Here is a 24,465-nt window from a genome sequence, read left to right as displayed (position 1 = left end):
TCACACTGAGCTGGAACTGTCCAGTTACCTGGCTCAGCTTCCCCCAAATGGACTACAGGTACCTTGAAAGCAGGGACAGCATCTTACCCGTCTTTGTACCCCTGCTCGGGGCATGGTGCTTGGTATTGGTGTGGACAGTGATGCTCAGAAACGAAAAAAAAATAAAGCTTGGTGAGCCCCTCACTTTATCTGTCTGCAGCACCTTCTCAGTGTATCCTCTCTACACGGTACCACACACAAGTAATTTCCTCCTTTGTGTCATAGGCTTTTGTAATTTCCTGCCTAATTTTGTCATCTTTCATATAACAGTGAAAATAAAAACATCCATCTAGAAATATCTCCTTGATTTCCATTTGCCAAATCAATCTCATCTCCCCCTACCAAATAAAAGGTTGTTACTTCTTGATCAAATGAAAAGATATTGTATGAATAATGGAATTATACTGTATAAAAATTTTATTAAGACAGGAGGAAAGTCCCTTAGTGGACAGCAGTCAATACCAGACTCTAGGTTAAATCTGACAAATATTCTTTTCCTTGCCCTTGAGACAGTTGCACTGGAACTTGTTTTGAAGTTTTTATGATGAAATTTTAGATTCTCATCACAGAGAACTGAAGGTAAAGAGTTCCATTACTAGTTTTCTCTAACCACTATAGCCATTTGAGAGCCTGTTTAGAGTTGAGAGAATTTCTGAGTCACTTGCAAGAAATTTTCTTTGTCTGCATACTTTACATTCCAATAGAAGAGCTCTTAACTTTTCGTCAAAAGTGGTTTAAAGCATCAGCTGTAAGCCAATTATAATGACTTTTTTGTAGTTGTTCTTGATTTTCTTACAGAGGATAGCTGCACAGATTTGTGTTCAATAGACGTTTTCAAGTTTGTACTCTGTATAGAGCTTAGCATAGTACCTTACACTTGATCAATGTTTGTTGAGTGACTAGGTGAATGAATGAATGATTAGATGGATATCTCTTACACAGAGGTGACAAAACATTCATTTATCCTAGAGAGTTCTTCCTTTGATGATGCTAATAGAACTCATAGATTTAGACTAATAGAATGTCAAAGATAAAACAATCTGGTTCGGTATTTTTTCCCTTTTCAGATTACAAAAGCAAGGTTCAGAGAACCCCAAGATCACTTGGAACCCTCAAGAGGAATTTCAGGAAATTGTACCAAATATGAACCCTAAGGTAAGCATGGGTTTCCATGGCAACAGAACATGGGCTGTTTCATTACTTTCTGCTCTCTTTACATTTGTGCAATTCTCAGAAACTAGCTGGGATTCAGAAGTACATGAAAGACTAGTTCATCAAAACTCTTAAATACTTCTTGGATCTTTTTATCCACTAGTTACTATGGAGTGGAGTTCAGTATTCGGTGGATCAGAACATTCAGAGGGGTCTATTACCAATGCAAGGAGAGTGGAAAGAACTCTGGGTCCTGAGTCAGATGGGGCCCAGGCCCCAGCTCTGGAGCTATAGATCCTGAGGTGAATCAGGTCACCAAGCCCTGCCCTAATCCCTAAATTAGAAGTGATAGCCACTGTTCCACCTTCCTCACTGGAGCTTGGAAGAGCCAATGAGAGAACAGATGTGAAAACGTTTTAGAACTTGTAAAGCATGCACTGTTCTCGATGTGTCCCTAGGGACAGAGTAACCAAGCAGATCCTTTGGAGCATGGGGGTGGAGGGCAACCCCGGGGTACTGTGCCTCCCTGCTCAAGAACTAAGAAATATAGGAAATTCACGTTCTGAGAGTCAAACCAGTGGTTCCCAACTTTTTCCGGTATAAGCCCTCCTTTTTATCATCAAAATCTTCCCCAGACCCGCTCCCACATGATATTTGTACTTACAGTATTTGTCGATTAAGAAAATACATACTGACCAAAAGCTATTATGAGTTATGTCCACTGTTTAATTGCTACATTGTATTAATAATTTTGACAAATACTGGTACTAGATTAAAGCAAACTGTGTGAGTTATTCAACCACCAAGCACTCACAGATTAGTTGGCTTCTCAAAAGACTTCCCTCTGCTCTCAAATCAGGAAATCCTGCATTGAACAGTGAAATGTAAATATAATGAACAGGTCAGAGGCAAGTAATACAATCATCTTAAGTGGACTCTGGCCCCAGGCTGAAGTCAGACTTTACCGATGACATTAACGTATCCAAAGAAACAAGGTGTTGTTTACAAGAAGGCTTGGTTGCCAGTGGAAGCCAGAGGAGGTAGCTCCACTCAGATGAGGCAGCACCCTTGCAGCCCTGCCCGGGAAGATGTGCACTGACCTAGAGACTCAGTCTCAGGTCCTGGTGGAACAACTCCTTCTGTTCCACTCCAGGCTCAACTGAGTATCCTTGCTGCCAGCTGAGAGCAGCTGGACATCCTGACTGTTGTATTTCATTGCAGATGAATGTCTTGGCTGTAGATCATATAGCCATCCTAAGAGCTTGGGTAAGCTGAGACCAGCCCCGAGCAATGGCTGACAGGGCTGAACCTGGCCCTGAGGCCTGTGAGTAGTCTTGGGGCAGCCACCCTATTGGTCCTCACTTGGAGCATATCTTCTTTTTTCATTACCGCAAGCCATGATTTCTCAACCTCAGCACTACTGACATTTTGGATCCAATACTGCTTTGTCGTGGAGTGCTGTTTTGTGCATTGTAGTATGTTGAGCAGCATCCCTGGCTGCTCCCTAATATACAGCAGTAGCATCCTGCCCCTGCCCCTGCCCCCCCCATCCCGAGTTGTGACAACCAAAACTGTCTGCAGACATTGCCAAATATTCCTAGGCCAGGGGGAATGATGCCCCTCTTCCCCCGCCCAGTTGAGAACCACTGGCATGAACCATTCTAGTTAAATGTCTACAGGATGCAACCACATGGGGTTCTTCTCAAAGACTAGCTCATTCCCAAATTACAGTACCTTCAATTTATATACAGTGTCACCTTTATCCAAAAGATGTTAGAATTCTTAAAAAATCACTTTCAAGGAGCTTGTGTTAATTCAGAAATATGGTCAAGCTCCACTTCACTATAATGCAAAGGAAATAGGGATTCTGGCAGCTGAGTGAACTGAAACTTCCCTCTGATGCCCTAGTGATTCTAGGTCATTCTTCGGAACATCAACTGCTCCTTTTTTAAAAGTGTAATAGGGATGGATTGTGCTGACTAGGGGAGTCCCTGGAAGGTGTTGATATTTTGTTGATTTTAAAAATAAATCCTTGATTTGTTTGTTTGGTTTTTTTTTTGCGGTACGCGGGCCTCTCACTGCCGCGGCCTCTCCTGTTGTGGAGCACAGGCTCCGGACGCGCAGGCTCAGCAGCCATGGCTCACGGGCCCAGCCGCTCCACGGCATGTGGGATCTTCCCGGACCGGGGCACGAACCCATGTCCCCTGCATCGGCAGGCGGACTCTCAACCACTGCGCCACCAGGGAAGCCCCCTTGATTGGTTTTTGATTTCTTATTATTTACCTCTTCCTTCTTAAAACAGTACAAAAAAAGACATTTCAATTACCTGAGAAATTCAATTAGTTTTGTGCACTAAATTGAGGATTTTTGCTAAAATGGTTCCAGATTTCCCTAAATAATTCTTCCACTGGAAATTCCTTCTTCTGAGAAGAGCATTCTCACCACAGTCAAACCCTTCAGCAGCATAGAGTTCATCACTGCTCCTACTTACACAGAGAAATTTCCACCTAGTTCCATTCAGGAGTGGGGTTTTCCCCCTTGGCCTCATCCCTGCTCCCCAGGCCATCATTTGCTGTTCCAGGCCTTATAAGCACTGAGAGCTGGTGCCCAGTGAGGGTTCACACTGAGCCCCACACTGAATGCCTCCACGGGCTCCCTTCTTCCCCCGCCCCTCCCCCATTTCAAGGACTCAGGTGTTTTCCCTCTTCTCATCCTGGCCCAGCTGCCTCTTCCTGCCTCCCCAAGCTCAGTTCTGTCTAGTCTCGGGGAGAAGAAAATCTGGTTCCACAAGCACTCTCTGAGCTTTTGTGTCTAAACCCAGGTTCTGTGGTTTCCATATTTATTTATTGTTTCACTTATATATTTATATTTTTTTCAGATTATTTTCTATTATAGGTTATTACAAGATATTGAATATAATTCCCTGTGTTATATGGTAAATCCTTGTTTTTTTTTTATTTTATGTATAATAGTGTGTATCTGTTAATCCCATACTCCTAATTTATCCCTCTCCCACCTCCCTTTTCCCTTTGGTAACCATAAGTTTGTTTTCTATGTCCGTGGATTTTTTTCTCTTTTGTACATAGATTCATTTGTATTATTTTTTAGATTCCACATGTAAGTGATATCATATTATATTTGTCTTTCTCTGCCTAACTTACTTCACTTAGTATGATATTCTTTAGGTCTATCCATGTTGCTGCAAATGGCAATATTTCATTCTATTTTATGGCTGAGTAATATTCCATTGTATATATACATATATATATATATACACATCTTCTTAAGCCAATCACCTGTTGATGGGCACTTGGGTTGCTTCCATGTCTTGGCTCTTGTAAATAGTGCTGCTATGAACATTGGGGTGCATGTACCTTTTCGAATTAGATTTTCTTTCATCTTTTCTGGATATATGCCCAGGAGTGGGATTGCTGGATCATATGGTAGCTCTATTTTTATTTTTTTAAGTACCCTCCATACTGTTTTCTATAGCGGTTGCACCAATTTACACTCCCACCAGCAGTGTAGGAGGGTTCCCTTTTCTCCACACCTTCTCCAGCATTTATTATTTGTAGACTTTTTTGATGATAGCCATTCTGACTGGTGTGAGGTGATACCTCATTGTGATTTTTTTTTTTTTTTTGATTTGCACTTCTCTGATAATTAGCGATGTTGAGCATCTTTTTACATGCCTGTTGGCCGTCTATGTTTCTTCTTTGGAGAAATGTCTATTTCAGTCTTCTGCCCATTTTTGGTTGGGTTGGTTTTTTTTGATATTGAATTGTATGCGCTTGTGTGTATTTCTCTCAGTGTGGACTAGAGTGCCCTTGTGTACCAGTGAGAAGCAGAGCAAAAGGGAAATATACAGGTTACCTCTTGGAGATGTACCCCTGTCTTGTGTCTTACCAACTATTTGAGACAGAAATGAAGATGAAAAGGGGTAATGATCAAGGCAGCCCTGCACAGGAAGCCCGTTCCCATGCAAGCTACGTAGAGACTCAGGATGGCTGGGGCCTTGAACTCCATTTTTTTTTTTTTTTTTTTGCTGCACCACGTGGCTTGTGGGTTCTTAGTTCCCCAACCAGGGATCGAAACTGTGACCCCTACAGTGGAAGCACGGCATCCTAACCACTGGACTGCCGGGGAATTCCCCAATCTTTTAGTCTTTTCCTGCTGGGGAAAAGGGGAAAAAAACCCTGCTTGGGGTTAAAGAGAGCCTCTTTGGGGTCCCTGAGTTATAAAGGTAGAGGTTCTGAGTTTGAGACCTTGCAAATCACCCCCAGTGAGAAGCCTGCTGGGAGGAGGAAGTGCAAGCAGGCTAGCCCTCACTCAAGGAGACCCCTCTAATGAGAGATGGGGAACCCATCGCAGTGGCAGCTGTTCTCCACCTGGCCAAGGCCTCCCATGACAAGCAGGAAAATAGGGGAACCTGGTCTAACTGTGAGGCAGGGGGTAAGATAAAGGCTTGCCTTACAAGTGCCCTTCTCTCTTTCCCCAGCAGGGTGGGCTGGGTGCCAGCACAGACACCCAGTAGCTGCTGCCTGCCCTATGGTGCCTTTGTGCACAAGACACATACTGTAGTCTTTGTGTGGAACAGCCCCACCCAGGGCACCTGACACTGAAAGTGAAGCACGCATGGTATTTCAGCCTGGCTCAGCTGCTCAGCTGGGTGCCTTCAGACTGGTACAAACTGCACGGTCTTTCCTGCTGTGGCCCTGCTCACCCCAGTGAGAAGTAAGGAGACCCAATTTATGAAGCCTACTGGATGCCAGATACTAGACACACACACACACACACACACACACACACACACAATTTCATTTAATCACCTCAACCATCATGTGAAGTAGGCATTTTTATCCCCATTATAAAGATGAGGTAACTAAGGCTTAGCAAGGTTAAGCAACTTGCCCCAAATCACCCAGCTAGGAAGACTTCTTTTTGAGTCTTCACAGAAAGGAACTGATCTGGAGGCTCTGAACAGCCTGCTGTTTCCCACTGCTGCTCTCCCTGGGAAATTGTGGATAAGCAGTGACCCAGGCAATGAAGGACTAAGAATCACACTGAGGACATAAGAGATTTCACCTGCCTCCTCAGACAGGAACGCAGGAAAGGGCTTTGCCTGGGAAGGTCTATTAGGGCAGTTCTCAGAGTGAGGCAGGACCGGCCACCTAGCATCTCCTGAGAAAAATCACTGCTCTCTTCAGAAATGCAAATTTTTTGAGATTAAAAAAAAAAAATCTCAAATTTGCTTCTCATCTGTAATTTTATAATGACCATCCTATTTCCTAGTTGACATATGCAGCAATAAAATAGCTGGAAGGTCAGTCAGGGGCATCAAGGGGTGGCGGGGAGGAAAGTTGGGGAATTTCGTGTCCTTCTCTGAATCAAGTGTGGGGTAGAAAGGAACCCCAAGAGGGAGGAGAGGTGGTAGCAGCTGCAAAGGAAAGACCACGCTCCCTGGGTCTGTAGGAGGAAAGCGGTCCCCAGAGAGAGCAAAAGGGGGAGAGGGGATGTCGGGGGTGGTCCTCTGCTGGGCACCGTGCGTGTCCATCTCCGCCGCAGGCCTGCAGCGCTGAGTGTGAAGAGCTGTGCTGAGCCCTGCATCCGGTCGGAAGTACAAGCCTGCAGCTCCTGGCTCGGGAGGCTGCAGCTGCTCGGGGGATCTGCACAATCAGAATTCTCCTAGCGCTTCGTGCCCGCAGGAATCTAGTCACGTGGTGGATGTGGTGCCTGGAGCTGGGGGTCAATGAGAGCTCAGTCTGCGAGAAAAAGCGTTCGTTCCCTCTGAAAAAGCATTCCTTCCCTCTGAGACATATCCTGCTTCACTATGCACTGCTGGGCTTTTCCTCACAGGAAACCTCACCACCTGCGGGAAAAGGCTCCGGCCGGTGACCCAGGCCAGGTTGCTGGGCTCCCCCGGACGCGCGAGTCTCAGGCGCATGCGTGGTGAGCCGGGACGAAGGGAAGCACTTTCCCTTAAGACTAGGATTTTTTTTTTATCAGAGGCTCGTTATTGGTACCTCCATCTCCTTTAATTCATTTTCCTCTCTACCACAAGGCTGACTTCTCACCAAGCTAGGATCTCATTCCTGAATAACTGTAGGGCGAGAGCTTTAGAGAGATCATTTCCCTCCTCCCCTACCCCTTTGCCAAGGATCTGTAATTAATTAAGAGGGCTAAAGCTTTCATTCGAATTTCCTGAGTCAAAACCAAGGCTTTGTTATTTCTGGGTTGCGGTGGGGGGGGGGTCCGAAGAAGGAGCAGATTTACCTCTCTTCGACTTCCTCCAGGTCTCTTGATGGGAAGGCATTTCGTAGTCATTTAGGTTCACATCGGTGATGTAAATCTTCTAGATACTCTCCCTCCAGCCCACTCAATCCCCCTCTGCCGAATGACATGCTGGACCCAAGATCTCGCCCAATTTGAGCCTCCCCAGATCCAGCTTGTTCTTATTATCGATGAACCTCCCTCCACACCCAGGACCAACAATTCCCTACTTTCAGAGGGAATTTGGTTCCTCCCTGTTGTTTTCCATTTTGTTTTGTGCTGCTGCTTTTTGTCCTTCCTCAAAAAACCCCTCATTCCTGTCAAAGACCTGTCAGAAATCACTACTGTCCTATGTAATGGGCACAGATGTCTTGTCAGAAATCCGGGCTCTCCTATCAGCAATCCCTGTTTTCCTGTCAGAAATCACTGTTGTGGTCAGGAATCACCCCTCTTCCTTTAAAAATCACTGTTCTGAGAAAAATCACCACTCTTCAGAAATCCTTGTTCTCTTGTCAGAAATGCACTAATATCCTGTCAGAAGTCAACATTTTCTGTCAGAAATCCCTGTTTTCCTGTCATAAACCATTGCTCTCCTGTCAAAAATCCCTGCTCTCCTGTCAGAAATTCCTGCTCTTCTGACAGAGATCCCTGTTTGTTGTCAGAAGTCATTACTTTCCCACTGGAAATCGCTGCTCCTTGCCTGATCCTTCTGTCCACAGGATATTCAGAATTGTTTGTCACATTTTGACATTGATAGCTTTCCTGTGACTTACATCTTGCTGGCTGTTCACACCTGTTTTGCTGCATCTCTTGAAGCTCAGCTCTGGGTCCGGAAACAGCCTGGGCCAGGGGGAACTGCACTGAGGCATCCACGTTCTCATGTGCCCCTCTTGGCTGATTACAGACAAGTCATTTTTGCTTGCTGGACCTTTTCCTCATCTCTTTGTTAGGGATGATAATATCACCATTCTGCCTGCTTCACAAGGTTATTTACTTTATTTAAAAATTAATTTTTATTGGAGTATGGTTGCTTTACAATGTTGTGTCGGCCTCCCCTGCATAACAAAATGAATCAGACGTACACATACAGATATCCCCTCCCTATGTATAAAATTGACAACGGATGGGCACACATGGTATAGCACAGGGAACTCTACCTAAGGTTATGTACTTTAGATCAGTGACGGTTCTGACTTTCAGAAAGCCGCTACCTTATTCGAGCCAACATCTCTCTTCCTATAATTTTTGTTCACAGAGCAAGTCTAATACTTGTATGCCACAGCCTTTCAACTCACCTCTAAATCTTCTCTAACCCAATGGAAATGACCACAGTGCTCTAACATCCAGATGAAACCTGCTCAGTTCCCTGTGTAACGTGGTTTCCAGACCTGTTGCCAGCCTGGCCACATACAACACCCCCCCGAAGACATGTTCTATCATAGTTTGTTTGGGTTTCCCTAAAAGTGTGGTCTGAGCAACTTAGGGGAAGCAGGATTACTACCTCTCTCCTTCTAAAACAGATTATTAATGTGGCCCAAGATTGCATTAGCTTTTGTATCATTTACCAAATAGAATCTTCGCAGCCAAAAGCTCCATTTGTTCAATAAGTCTTTTTTTTTTCCCCATTAGAGGTTTGTAATTTTCTTTGAATAGATTTTTGCATGTCCTTTTAGGTTAAATGCAAAATACTTAATGTTTTAGAGTCTTCAGGGAATGAGCACACTCTCTCTCTTTCTTCCATTGTATTTCTTTCTAGTCTTCAACACTGGAATCTAGAAATGGTATTGATTTAATTTGAATCTTATAATCTGCAATGTTGCTGAACAGATTTGTCATTTCTACTAATATTTCTAGATTCTCTGTCTCTTTCTTGGAGGGCATGTCCATTCTCTCTTATAATGTGGAAAGCTTTATTTATGGGAAGACACAGCAGTACTCCAAGCTGTAGCATTTTTTTTTTCCCTAGGAAACACTAAAAATGGGTGACAGCACCCTCTTCAGCAGAAGTGTTGCTGGCTATACCTAAAAGAGTATATCGTAGTACAAGGAAATGAGGACGACATTATTAGATGGGTAATCTTTAATTAATTCTGATTTCTATTTTTAAAAGTAAATCATTCAATAACTTTGGTCATTCAACCATTAATAGCAACAAATTACTTACCACATACTTCACAACTGAGCACCGATCACACCAAAGTTGGGACGATGATTAAAACAGGCTTTTCACTGAACTGTACACTTTTAGAATGGTGAATTTTAAAGTATGATTTTTTTCCAAAAAAAATAATCAGGAAAAATTAAAAGCATAGGCTGTGGAGACAAATATTTTGAATTTATATCCCATCTCTGCCTCTAACAGGCCCCGTGGCCTTGGGCAGTTACTTAATTTCTGTAAGTCTCAGTTTCAACCTATGTAAAATGGGATTATGAATTGCTCCTCCTCCATTCCCCTGATAAAAGACCCTCTCCTCCCCCATATGGAGATATGGAGTGGCCAAAGTATCTCATTTTCCTAGATATAATGATAAGTGCAGATGTGCTCACATAACCCAAAGAGCATCCGTTGAGGTCTTGAAGAGGGCTTGTGTGGATGTCAGGTCAGAATAGGGCTCTTTCCTTCTGAAATTATAAACTGTAAGGCTCACGGGAGTCACAGCTACTGGGGCTCATCTTTTCTATCACATGGAAAGAATATACTAGAGAGTGAAGCTTACACAGAGGAGATGCAAGGAGAGAGAACTTTTTGATAATATCGTGTGAGCACATGGATCCAGCCTACCCAGAAACTAGACAGCTCCTGGTATTTTCATTCGTGTGTGCCAATAATTCCCTTTTTTCTTTAGCTTGTATGAGTTGGGTTTCTGTCATGAGCAACCCAAAGAGGCCTAACATAGAAGTCTATTTGATAAGGCTGCTGTGAGAATTGTTTGTGGTAATACATGTAAAGCACCCAGTGCTTTTATAGAACATGTACTCAAAAACTGAAACTTACCGTTATCATCGTGATCATCAATATGCAATAGATAGGGACGGTTTTGTGTCTGCTTTGTCCCCTGCAGTAGCTAAGACAGTACTAAGTATAAAGAGTTCAGTAAACATATCCTTAGCAAGAAATTTATATCTTTCCCTTAATATGGAATTTAAACATGAATTAATCAGAATTTTTCTCTGCTTTCTAGTCTTAGGAGATAGAGACAAATCAACAAAATGGAAAGAGTGCTGAACTGGGGAGCAAAAGACCAAGGTTCCAGTTCTGACAATGTTTTTCACATACTGAGTGCCCTTCCCCTCTCTGGGCCTCGGTTTCTCCATTTGTCAAGTTAGGCTACTGGGGCTAGGTGATGTTAGTCCCTTATGAGCTCTAAACCTGAGATTTAAGAAAAAAGAGCAGAGAATTCTTTTAACACCCCATGATTTCTGAGGGTTAAAACAAACTCAATCTCACACACCCTTTTTGCATCCCTCAGTGATACATGATCAGGGAAGTTGCGGTACTTGCTGATGACCACTTGCATGATTCTGTGATTTTGTGTAGGAAGATGCGAGGAGGTTCAGTACTCTTCACTCGCTAACATAGAAACGTTGCAAAATGCATTTTAGAATGATTTTCAGCCACGTGGCCTGAAATATAATTTAATATCCAGAAAAATATCAATGGAAACAATATGTTGCATTCATCAAGCATTCATTTAGGCCTTCTAGACACATACTGTGCCAAGTACCAGGGAAACATAGGATCTAAGACCCAGTTCCTGAGGTCAAGGAGAGCGAATCTTGCGAGGCTGTTTCCTGAATGTCTCGTTCATCAAGATTTCACTGGAGTTCAGATGCAAATAGAGATTTTGCTAACCTGGGTGTCCACTGTGTGCCAGGCACGGGGTAGACAAGTTTGTGTACATCATCTGTCACTGAGATATAACTTTCCTGCACTTCCACCTCCCAGAAACACTGCTCTGGCTGAGGCCAGAGACAGGAGCCTTGGTGACTGATCCTCCCTTCACAAGGAGGCCCTGACCCTCCCAGCCTCGTCCTCTCTCATCCTGGCTGTCTGATCAGAAATGAAGCTTCACTCTGTCGTGGAGCCTGGAGCTGTGGTATGTACAGCCATCTGAAGCCCTCACTTTGTAGAAGATGTGAGACATCAATTTTTACTCAAGTATTGGGGGGGGCATAATTTTTTATGTTAAAATAAGTATTGATAGATCATGGAACAAATTTAAGATTCATTCATTTTTTTCCAAAAAATATTTATTGAATGCCTACTGTGTGCCAGGCCTTGTCCTAAGCCCTGAGGATTGAAAGATAAATATACAGTACACAGTTAAAAAAAAAAAAAAAATCCCTGCCCTCATGGGGCTCACACTCTAGTAGAAGGAAATAGACCAAAACACAAAACAAACAAAAACCACCCCATAATATTTCAGATGCTGACAAGGTCTATGGAGAAAAATAGAGCAGAGAAGCGGACTTCAAAACAATGTCCAGTTTGCAGAGGATTGCTTCAGGCTTCACCGTCTGATTCCTTGGGACTCCTCCTTGCCTCGGCCACAAGGTTGCCTGGGCAAGGGATGGGGGTTGAGAGTTGAGGGTTGGTGGGGATAAGCAGGAGATGAGCTGGCCTAAGAGATGCATCTTGCACATATCGACGCAAGGAGAGTTGATGTGGAGGGAAGGGAGGCACCCAGTGGTGCCTCATGGCCCAGAACCCACACCCTATGGGACCCCAGTCAGGGCTTGAGCAGACGTCTGTCTCCATATTTCTACCTCACTCAGCATGATCCCCACTCGAGTTTCTCCGAAGCCCAGATGGCTGCTCTGGGGAATTTCCTTCAGTTGCTCCCTCACTTGCACTCGTCAAACTTCATCAGCAATTCCCCAGGCTCCGCCCCAAGCCCTTGCTCTTTTGGCCAAAGGCAGCCCTGCTCTGTCACCATCCCACCTCCTATGCCTACAGAGGTTTCCAGTGTGCTGAACACTCTCCTGGCCACACACGGTGGTGGTTTCTCATGCCTCACTCTTACAGGGCAGAGAGAAGGAGGCAAATCAGAGGAGTCGAGCTTGATGAGCAGCGGGGTGGGGGAACGGTCCTGCCGCATAGGACAGACACTGCAAGCCAGTGCTTCTCAGCCTTGACGATGCCCCAAAGTCAGTCGTGTATGGACTTGTTAAAACAGAGACCTCTGGGCCCTGCCCCCAGACTTTCTGATTCAGTAGGTCTGGGATGGAGCCCCAGAATCTGCGTGTCTGACAGGATCCAGGTGGCACTGGTGCTGCTGAAGCGGAGCGCACACTGAGATGCAGGGCTCTAGGCCAGCCGGTGAGGCGTGCTGCGTCTGCCCTCTGCGCTCCAGCCTCCTCTTGGGCCCTTCCCTACCCTCTAATTTGTGGACCCTTTTCCCTCTCCACTTTCTTCCCTTCCCTGGCCATCTGATTTTCTCTCTCACTCTAAAAAATGCCCTTTGGAGTGTGATCTGAAAAAAAATTCTACTAAGTTGCAAATGGCTGGCCATAACTATCATCCCTTCCAGGAATATTTGAATTTTGAAAGTCAAATAAACTCCAAAGCTAAATAAATAAAACTCTGATGGTGGAGTTCAGGGATCAGCTAGTGAATAGTGGCTGTGTTTGGAGGCTTAGAGCCTCTGAAACTGTGTAGGTGGCAACTCATCTTACCTCCCGCTGGGTGCCTCTGGGGGAATGGCTCTCGCCCAGCCTGGCTAAGAATTGAAATTCTATGTCCCTCTTCTCCAGAAGCAGTGAGGCAAAGATGCCACTGCGGAAGAGAACAACTACCAGCAATAATTAAATCCCTCAAGGAGACAGGATTCTCAGTGTCTTTTGTGTTTTGGGAGTGTCTCTTGCTTTGGTGGAAAGAAAGAAAATCTGTTTTGACAGGCTCTGCTTCTCCTGCTGAGAGAGCCCCCTATGTAGTTGTAACAGGGCCTGGGTCTTTCTTTGAAAAATAAATTGACCAGGATTTTAAAAAGTAAGGTCATGGCCCCTGCCCCAGGTTTAGAAAGAAAGAGTGGGCAGGCTTAGAAGATGTGGGGAGGGCTTCCTGAAGAAGAGGCTGGAAAAGAAGGTGCGTGGAAGGAGGTCAGCCGTGGCCAAACTGCTCATCTGTCCAGAATCTCACCCCTGGGTGCTTGCCCTCCAATCCAAGAGACGTCTCTTGGCCTCACTGCCTCTTGTCCTTCTCCTGAGAAGCAGTCATTTCCCAGAGAGAGTGGGAATTCTGGCAGAGAAGGAGCAGAAAGGAGGAGCAGGGTCTTTGGTGGGCCATAGCGGGTCGTCCCTCCAAGCTGACTTGACGAGGGCAGCCATGTGGCAAGGTGGGCAAGCACCAGCCCGGGAGCCAGAGACCTAGTTTCCTGTTCTTGGGTGGCCTGGCTCAAGTAATTGTTTCTCCACCGCCCACTGAAGAGTTCATTGAGATGATCTTTAATATCCCTTCAGCCCCTGAAATTCCACTACCTCTTCTCCCATCACCATCCGCCGTGAGAGGTGCTTCAGGGAAGAGTTAGTGCATGTGGACCCACTAGTCAGTGCATGGATGACAGTCACTTTTTTCATCTCTTCTCTTGGCCTCAGATGGAATTACACAGAAGGACGTGTCTGCTGCAAAGCGTTTCTCTGATCTGTCTTCAATGGCTATTTCTGAAGCCACATTACACACTGGGAAACCTCCCCATTTTCTCCCCTGTGCTCCCCTTCTTACCATTCTTGTCGGTTTTGCACAAGGAACTCTGCGGCGATCCCAACTGCCCTTGTCTGCCCCTGAGAAATACTGTTCCACGGTGTCCTTGAGGGCTCAGGTTGGAAGAAGCAACCAGAGTATGATTTTGTTTCATGAAATGTAACTTTGGTAACATGCCTATGTAAGTGTGTGTGTGTGTGTGTGTGTGTGTGTGTGTGTGACACAAAGACTTAGGCTGGAGGCATTACAACCTGGCAGTGAGCTCAGGTTTTGGAGTCATACACACCAAGGTTTAAATCCTGCCTCTGCCACTTACTAGTTGCATGACCTCAATCAAACAGCCGAACTTTACTAAGCCTCAGTTTACTTATATGCAAATTGATTATATGTACCCCAGGAGTTTTCTGGGGACTTTCTGCCTCTCCAAGCATAAAATTTGTTTCAGAGTTAATTAGAAGGTTCCATCAGTGTCGTGAGCATGCATCCTTTCTGGTGGATAGTAGCACTTCTTTCTACTGATGCTACCTCATTGGAGGCCACCATCCTATACCCCTAAAGACACCTGGAATCCTAAGCCATAGTCCCCCAGATAGGCTGTGACATTCAAGAGGCAGCTGAGTGGAAGAGGCCCCTCTTCTCCTGGCCCGCTGGCCCTTCAGCCCCCATAAGATCACACACAAGGCACAGGCAGATTTCCTTCCTGAAGGATTAGGCCATCTTCAGAGAGTAGGAAAAGAACCTAGAGCACTAGTTTATTTGGACTTCTTCCTGAAGCTCACAAGGAAAGACTTTGATCTTCTTAAGGAGGGCCCTTGGATGCCCCAACTCCCATGGACCTCAAGGCACACTGTCATCTTTGGTCTGTACAAGTCCCTGCTCCTGTGTTCATTCCCTTTTTCCTCCGTGCACACCTCCCATTCTCCTTCCCTTATAGGCAACCATGGATTTAGCCTATATCTTTTTGTGTACTTCCTGTGTTGTGTTTTTATTTTATGTAAATGGTGCTGTGTCATATGCACATTCTTTTTCTCCCTTCTTCCCCCCGCACTGTGCTTTTAAAATCTGTGTGTGCTGCTCTGTGCACTTCGAGCCGGCTTTCCCCTCTCTCCCTCCGCAGTGGACTCTGGGTGACCTTCAACTTCCTTGCCACAGATAACAACTCTGCACTGAGCTTCCTCTGACAGCAGTTTCTCCTTCTCCTAACCTGACTCACGTGCTCTCAGATTTGTCGACGCCATCTCTAATCTCTGAGTCCAAAACGCATAAAGCATGCTCTCTCTGGGTCCTTGTTACCGTGAAGACCCCAGTAACACCCAGGTGGCAGAGAAATGAGCATTGATATTTGTGCTCCCTTGTCTCACAGAGCCCTCGGGGAGGATGCTCTAGACCTGTGGTCCTAGACAATAGGAGCCTCTTATGTGAGTTTTCGTATCAGGCCTATTTCTTCTTTCAACTGGTTGACTGTTTAAAGAAAGCTCAGAAACAGTAGAGTCTAAACCCATAATGAAAACATCCTTCATTAGAAATGTATTTATCCTGTCCTTGGGATCATGCTCAGGAGAGTTTGGTTTCTTTTGGGGTGGGGGCAGTAGGGGTTTGGGGAGGCACAGGGAGTCTTGCTGGCATCTCAGAAGAGCTACACTTGATGTTCATGGCTGCTCTGGGATCCTCTGGGGAAGGGCAGTGGCCTCAATTAAATTCTTTCATCAGAAATTCCTTTCTACTTAAGAAAGGCTCAGTGATTTGCCAATTCCTTCCAAAGCCTTAACAGGATTAAATACTGTTCACTGAATGGTGTCTATTATTACTGGGCAAAGTTTCATAGACTTCCTGACTTTTTTTAATCCTTTTATCCTTCTTCTTTACTCTGCCTACTTCTTCAGTCAAACTGCCTCTTCTTGGGGGTCCAGAGGTGCTGCACGAGACTCAAGGGGCACAGTACAGGAGCCTTCACCGCCCCCCCCCCCCCGCCCCAGCCCTGCCTCCATAGCCCTGGGCTATTGGCTTGTATGGCCCCGATACTGGCTTGACTTATGGCCTCAGTGTTCTTGTTAAAAAAAAAAAAGGAGAGTGTTGGAGAGTTGAGGCTTTCTGGCTCTTGTGTCTCTGATTTTACAAAGGTTTCGGTATTCCTTGGCATTTCTAACATGTAGCAACTTCTGCCTTCTCCCTCCCCACATCAGCAATGACTCCCAACCCTCAAACTGCTGTGACCACAGCCCTTGGGACCCCAATTCTCCATCATTCCCTCCTGCCTCTCTGAGGCAGGAGCCCCCAGCCCTCTCTGAGGCCCTTCTCCATTTCTTACCTCTTTCTCCCTGCTCATTCTCATATTCCTTTTCTCAAGGAATTCCCATCCTTCTGTACTCTCCCTCATTGAAATGACAGTTGAAGGCATGCAGGGTTTCTCCCTTTTTTCCCCAACCCTCCCTATGGTCCCACAATCCCCCCAGGGGTTCTTGTCAGGTAAGTGGAACCTGGGTGTACTTTGAAGGCCCTAGAATCTTTATCTTGGAATCATCCCAGATTCTTGAGGCTCCTCTGGATCAGGAATAATCTGGGCTACCCTAGAGCTCTCACTGTCCTGCCAGGATCTCAGGCTACCCCAAGATCCTCTATGCTTCCTCAGACATGTTTCATAGGCGAGGAGAAGACAGGGACCAGCAAATCTCCCCCATGGAAGACTGATATGCTTCTTGACCTTTCTCCAGTCACATCAAGCCCATGGGGATTTACTGTCTTCTAAGAGAGTTGGGCTACCAGCTCTGCTTCAGACTCATTCATGCATTCTTTCACGTATCACTCATTGATCTGACACCGGGGAAATAGCTCAAGGCTGCTGAGATGGATACACTGCAGAGCCCTGGGCCTCCAGAGCTCACAGTCAACGGGGACACACAGATGGTAATGGATGGAGACTTGCAGACAGGTTCCACCCCCTTCTACCACACATGGTTCTTTCTCCTGAAGAGTGGGGACCAGAGGACAGGTTGGGGCTGGGGAGAGTTTGACTGAAGCTCTAATTTACCTAAGTTATCATCACTCAACTGCAAGGTTGCTCACAAGTACATTCGTTCCCCTAGACACAGTGGCATACACAAGAGAGCATGAAAATCAATAGGATAAAAAAGGCAGAGGATTTTGCAGTGATAAATAGGCATGTTTATCAACTTGCCCTTCTGTTGGAGTTTTCTCCTTGCCTTCCTTTTCTCTAAATTTGTCTGCAGTTCACAGGGGAGGGTAGGAAGCTGGAAGACAGCCCTGAGAGGACTCATCTTAGCACACGTGGGGATCCTACTGTGGCTTTGTACAAGCCAAGCACGGGGATGTGTTTTGTGCTTGATGGTACCAACTGAAGTACTCTTTCAAACTTGGTGTTATCTTGGAACCACATCCATTTGCTAGATGTCAATTTTTAAAAGAGTTCTAAAGACACTCAACATTTTTTGGTGTCACTGGTAGTCATAACACTAGGCCATACTTTTATGAAGCTTCAGATAGAGAGCAAATACTCGATAAATATATGTAGTACAGTTGCAAGTCTGTACACACCACTCAGACATGAAGAGAAAATGCAGGATTTTTTCCATGACTGATCTAATCTTTCTCATGAATCCTGTCCCTGTTGTATAGTAAAGGGAGTAAAGATAACGGTAACTTGCCAATCAAGAGTAGCTCAGTCTGTTCCAGTTTTGAGAGGCTCACGGGGCTAAATGCTTAGAAGTTCTGATGTCTTTCCCCTCCCCCGTCCCACCCAAAGGTGGTGGCAGTGGCCCTGGAGCTCTTGCTTGTCGTGTGCTGGCCTCTAGGCCCTGTGGGTTCCTAGCCAGCCAGGTGTCTGACCAGTTTCTGGCTTCCACAGAGACCTTGTGGTGCAGTCAGGGCCCAGGGTACCCTGCTGGCTCACACCCTCTGAGTCTCAGCCACTTTCCCCATCTGCCCTGAGGCCTTTGATGTGGGCTCACTCTGTCCCTTTCCCGGAGACCCCTGTCAGGCCCACTCACTTGTACCTCAGCTACCATCTCTATTTTCCAAGGGGCATATGGGGACTTAGGGGCCCTTCCATGGCTCCTAAGCCTGGAGTCAGGCCTGAAAGCACTAATGCTGGCCATTGTTTGAACTTTTCAGCTCTTAATGTGACCTCTTCCTGTTAGTATGGGGAACAAGCTGATTCCCTCACAGGGGACCACCATGGAATGAAGGCTCATAAAAAATCTTTGCTTTTGGCTTTCCCCCAAAGCCATCTAGCATCTCCACCTGCCTGGATTCAAACTTGGGGGATAAGGTAAACTATAAACTTCCAACCTGATTAATTCCTTCCACAATTTTCATCTCTTTTCCTTCTCCAACTGCCCCCTGGAGCAGGAAGGGGAGGACCCCCACCACTTCATCTTATATCATATCCTCCAACTTCCATAGGGCAGCACCTTCATAGCCTGGCCATCATGATGAAAGTAGGGCTCTTCTCTATGCTGTGGAAGGAGTTAGGAGGTGAGGCCCCCAGGCTTGGCCTTTGATATGGGAGTTGCCAAACAACCAGGAACTAAGGATAAAAATGCACTGTTTTACCATCCCCTAAATTTCTCCATTACATTTTATATTTACGTATGAGCCCTAGTCTTTCTCTAGATTAGCACTGTTGCTTAGGAAGACATAAATATTAGGCTGATAATATGTTTTTTAAATTATTAAAAGTTATCTATTGCTTGTAGATTTTTTGATGATGGCCATTCTGACCAGTGTGAGGTGATATCTCATGGTAGTTTTGATTTGCATATCTCTAATAATTAGTGATGTCGAGCACCTTTTCATGTGCCTCTTGGCCATCTGTATGTCTTCTCTGGAGAAATGTCTATTTAGGTCTTCCGCCCATGTTTTGATTGGGTTGTTTGTTTTTTGCTATTGAGCTGCATGAGCTGCTTGTATATTTTGGACATTAATCCTTTGTCAGTTGCTTCATTTGCAAATATTTTCTCCCTTTCTGAGGGTTGTCTTTTCATCTTGTTTATGGTTTCCTTTGCTGTGCAAAAGCTTTTAACTTTAATTAGGTCCCATTTGGTTTTTTTTTGTTTTTATTTTCATTACTCTAGGAGGTGGGTCATTTCAAAAAGACACATGTACCCCAAAGTTCATTGCAGCATTGTTTACAATAGCCAGGACATGGAAGCAGCCTAAATGTCCATCGGCAGATGAATGGATAAAGAAGATGTGGTACATATACGCAGTGGAATATTACTCAGCCATAAAAAGGAACGAAATGAGGTCATTTGTAGAGATGTGGATGGACCTAGAGTCTGTCATACAGAGTGAAGTAAGTCAGAAAGAGAAAAACAAATATTGTATATTAACGCATACATGTGGACTCTAGAAAAATGGTACAGCTGAACCCATTTGCAGGGCAGGAATAGAGACGCAGACATAGAGAATGGGTGGGGTGGACACGGGGTGGGGGTAGGGAGGGTGGGATGAATGGGGAGATTAGGATTGACATATATACACTACCATGTGTAAAATAGATAACTAGTGGGAACGTGCTGTATAGCACAGGGAGCTCAGCTCGGTGCTCTGTGATGACCTAGTTGGGTGGGATGGTGGGGGTGGGAGGGAGGGGATATAGGTATATGTATGGCTGATTCACTTCATTGTACAGCAGACACTAACACAACATTGTAAAGCAATTATACTCTAATTAAAAAAAAAAAACCTTGTTCTTTGGCCTTAGACAAATCGCTCAATTTTAAAGTTACATTATTCCTCATAAGAAAAAAAAACGGAGGGACACACTACAAAACACCTAACCAGTACTCAAAACTGTCAGCGTCATGAAAAAAAAAGAAAAGTGGGAAACTATCATAGACCAGAGGAGAGTAAGGAGACATAAGGACCAAACACAATGTGGTTTCCTGTCTCAGATTCTGGAACAGAAAAAGGACACTAGTGGAAGAACTCGTGAAATCTGAATAAAGTCTGAAATTTAGTTAAAAATAAAATAAAAAGGGGGCTTCCCCAGTGGCGAAGTGGTTGGGAGTCCACCTGCCGATTCAGGGGACGCGGGTTCGTGCCCCGGTCCGGGAGGATCCCACATGCCGCGGAGCGACTGGGCCCATGAGCCATGGCCGCTGGGCCTGCGCGTCCGGAGCCTGTGCTCTGCAGCGGGAGAGGCCACAGCAGTGAGCGGGCCGAACCACAAAAAAAAAAACATAAATAAAATAAAATAAAATAAAAAGTCATCATGCTGGGGAAGGGGGAGGAAAATAACAAGACATGGTCTCTGACTGGAAGGAATGATGATAAATGTAAATAAGTAACTGACTTGCAACAGGAATTTGTAAGTGCTTGAGGGGTGCGGTGCAACGGCCAAAGCAAGAGGGTTTGCAGAGGACTTGGTGTGCCTTGGACATGATGCAAGTAGAAGAGCGTTGAGGTCACAGATGACTAAGCTCTCAAGACTGGATTCAGGAATATGGAGGTTTTTGAGGAGGATCTGGTTCCATTTTGCACCCTGTGCTGCTAGAACTATACTTCCGATTGCTGAGCACACACTAGGCCTGGTTTCTGGGTGCTTTCTGGAGTTCAGTGCACCTCATGGGCTGCTGCATGAATTTGTGCTCTATGTGCCTGACCGGGTTCTAATTAGATGCTAAGTTTGTAGCGAAACTTGACTCTTTCAGAGTTTGCCCAAGGGAAACAAATGCCTTCTGAAAATGGGGCTAGCCCGTGGAATGTCTCCAGAGGTTACATCTCCTTTTCCCTAGCAAACTGGTCCCCTAGCCACCCTCACCATTGCCAGCAGCAGCAATAGCTACAGCTACAACTATCATGGATTATGGAGAGACAACAGAGTTCCGTGCCAAGGAGGGTCCAGGATGCGAGATGATACACTCTTTAGGAGCTGATAGTGAGGCTGGGAGGCTCTGGGCACTCGGGGGCACATTAATGCAGCAAATATTTATTAGGTGCCTCTATATACTAGGCTTTGTTCTAGGCATTGAGAATAGAGTGGTGACAGAGACACAGGAAAGTGCTCTGATCCACATTACATTCATAGATAATGTAAAAAATAAATAAGTAAAAAACTATAAACCAGAACTATAAAAATATCAGAGACTAGTAAGTACTACACAAAATATGGAATTAGAGTGATAGGCTGAAGAGAAGTGGGTGGTCTCTTTGGAGGAGCTGGTCAGGGAAGTTCAGCAAAATGTATAAGACTTCTTGTGGGTATCTGAATTGAACACAAACGGCCCTATAATTATTACTGGAGTAAATTGTGTTAATTGTCTCCACGTGCCCTGGAGCATTTATATGTATTATTTCTGACATCTACAGTTTATTAAGTATAGCAATAATTTAATAACAGGCCACACATCTTGTTTTCTTCTAAGCTTTATTAGATTGGATTAAGATAGTTTTGTCTACTTCTAGTGGAAGTGGAGGGAGTGAGTGAAAGAGATTGCTTCTTTGGCCCAAACTGCAAATAAGTCTGACAACCTTGCATAGAGAGCAATTTCCATGAAGAAAAAAATGGGGGAAGCAATCAATTCATTAAAGGCTGACTCAGAGGGGAGGAAATGGAGACATTGGATACAGGGAATATGGACCATAAGTTGTGAGCAATCTTCTCATTTACAGTTGATGGGAACATTATACCTCCTTGCAAGTTTTTCATTTCACAGAGCTAATGATCAGTCATGGGTCATTTCCCCCTAAAAACCTCTTATTTTCTCTGAAAGGATCCTTAAGAATGCACAAGGCTCAGAAACTAAGGAAGAAACTCTAATGGTAACACCCTAAAACAATGAGAATATCAGCCATTGTAAGGTTTCTGAGACTTTACAGAAAGAATCACCAATAAAAGAATAAGCAAGCCCAGGGAAAAGGTCAGCTCATGCCAGTTTGGAGACAGGCTTAGCACTGAGTGGGCAGATGCAGCCATCTCATCTCCCAGGGAGGACCACTAACTAATTAGCTCTGTTCCGTGATTTAAAGCACTATTGATTTGTCCATGACGTTAGTGGAGCTAGTATTTGAATCTAGGCATTTTGACTTCAGAGTGTCCATAACCATATGTTAAACTGCTCCCTGGAAGTGGTCGGCGGCACGTGGAGGGAGGAGGAGAGAGAGAGATGAGGAATGTGCCCTAAAGATTCAGATATAAGAGACGGTAGAGGAACTACCCTGGTGGCGCAGTGGTTAAGAATCCGCCTGTCAATCCAGGGGACACAGGTTTGAGCCCTGCTCCGGGAAGATCCCATGTGCCGCGGAGCAAGCCCGTGCACCACAACTACTGAGCCTGTGCTCTAGAGCCCGTGAGCCACAACTACTGAGCCCGCGTGCCACAACTACTGAAGCCCACGCGCCCAGAGCCTGTGCTCTGCAACAGGAGAAGCACTGCAATGAGAAGCCCATGCACCGCAATGAAGAGTAGCCCCCGCTCACCGCAACTAGAGAAAGCCCACGTGCAGCAACAAAGACCCAGGGCAGCCAAAAATTAATTAATTAATTAATTTTTTAAAAATAGACAATACAGCTCGAAAGAGATTCGGAGAGACGAGCCAGGCTGGCTCTCATCAGTTTTGCCATTTCTGGCATCATTCTTTATGAAGCCTGGCCTCACTTCCTGTCTTTGGGTTCCACCAGATCCCTCTATTTCTAATCACTTTTCTTTTTTGCTTAAGCCAGTTTGAATGGGTTCTGTTCATTGCAACCAAATGATCTCTGACTCAATAAATTAAATTAGGAGGGAACATTTTCCAGCAGGGGGTCTGAAATTAGAATTGTGTGTTATGTTAATCAGCTAGAGAAGTATGTGAGAAATGTTTTAATTTGCTCTTTCTTAAATTCACACAGTATACTAAGCAGGGATGATCTAACTGCTTTAATAACTAAGATTAAATGTCATACAAAAGTATAATTTATAAAAGGGAGTACAGGGAATTCCCTGGTTGTCCAGTGGTTAGGACTCTGTGCTTTCACTGCCGAGGATGCGGGTTCAGTCCCTGATCTGGGAACTAAGATCCCACAAGCCACACAGCTGTGGCCAAAAAATTTTTTTTAAATAGAAAAGGGAGTACAATCTCTGCCCAGTGACTGGGCATTAGTACAATCATGGCTTCACTTCCACCTGGTGGAGTGGAATTTAAATTACAGGGATAGCTTTTTGGAATGGCAGTAAAACCAAGTAGCAATCAGTCAGAAGAATGGGTAGAGATGATACATTCTTTTTAAAAGAAAAATAAATTTATTTATTTATTTATTTATTTATGGCTGCATTGGGTCTTTGTTGCTGCGCGCGGGCTTTCTCTAGTTGCGGTGAGTAGGGGCTACTCTTCGTTGCGGTGCACGGCCTTCTCATTGTGGTGGCTTCTCTTGTTGCAGAGCACAGGCTCTGGGCGCACAGGCTTCAGTAGTTGTGGCACATGGGCTTAGTAGTTGTGGCTCACGGGCTCCAGAGCGCTGACTCAGTAGTTGTGGTGCACGGGCTTAGTTGCTCCACGGCATGTGGGATCTTCCCGGACCAGGGCTCAAACCCGTGTCCCCTGCACTGGCAGGTGGATTCTTAACCACTGTGCCACCAGGGAAGTCCGATGCATTCTTAATTAGTCTTAATTTTTGTTTCTTAGTTAATGTGTTTTTAACTTATTGCATGAGTTCTCCATTGCTGCATTACAAATCATCCCCCAAGATTCAGTGGCTTTCAAAACCATCATGTATTCTCTCTCACAGTTTCTGTGGATCAGGAATTAGGACAGGACAAAGCAGAGATGGCTTGTCTTTGTCTCACAGTCTCTAGGACCTCAGTTGGGAAGATGTGAAGTCTGGGAGGCTCTAATCATCTGATTTGGGAGGCTTCTCCACTCATAAGTCTGGCCATTGTTGCTGGTTATTGGCTGGGACCTCACCCGGGCTGTCTTCCAAACACCTACATGTGATTTCTCCATGTGGTTTCTCCCCCGACCTCGTTTGGCCTTCTGCACAGGGTGGCTGCTGGGTTACAGGAATGAGTGTCCCTAGAGAGAACCAGGTAGAAGCTGTATCACACATTATGATCTAGCCTTGAAGTCACATAGCATTCCTTCTGCCACAGTCACAAGACTGCTCTGTTTAAGAGATGGGAATACAGATCCCACCTATTGAGGGGAGAAATGTCATAGTCACATAGTAAGAAGATTAAATTGGATGGGAGATACTGTTGCAGATATTTTTTGAAAACTATAGACAAAACACAATGACAAATGATGACTTTTTTTTTTTTTTTTTGGTAGTACGTGGGCCTCTCACTGTTGTGGCTTCTTCTGTTGCGG

The 24,465-nt window shown here is 45.1% G+C and overlaps 1 long non-coding RNA gene across 1 annotated transcript in view; it reads left to right on the top strand.

Moving 5' to 3' along the window:
• Positions 1-24,465, top strand: part of LOC115855217 (uncharacterized) — a 40,198-nt gene that overhangs the window by 5,343 nt on the left and 10,390 nt on the right. Inside the window, exon 2 of the long non-coding RNA XR_009563608.1 lies at positions 1,107-1,194. This is a non-coding gene — a long non-coding RNA (uncharacterized lncRNA). The remainder of the gene's footprint in view (positions 1-1,106; positions 1,195-24,465) is intronic.

Source organism: Globicephala melas, chromosome 4, assembly GCF_963455315.2.
Source record: "Globicephala melas chromosome 4, mGloMel1.2, whole genome shotgun sequence".
Taxonomy (NCBI): domain Eukaryota; kingdom Metazoa; phylum Chordata; class Mammalia; order Artiodactyla; family Delphinidae; genus Globicephala; species Globicephala melas.
Note: the sequence above shows the minus strand (reverse complement) of the source record. Positions and strands in the feature narration are given on the sequence as shown.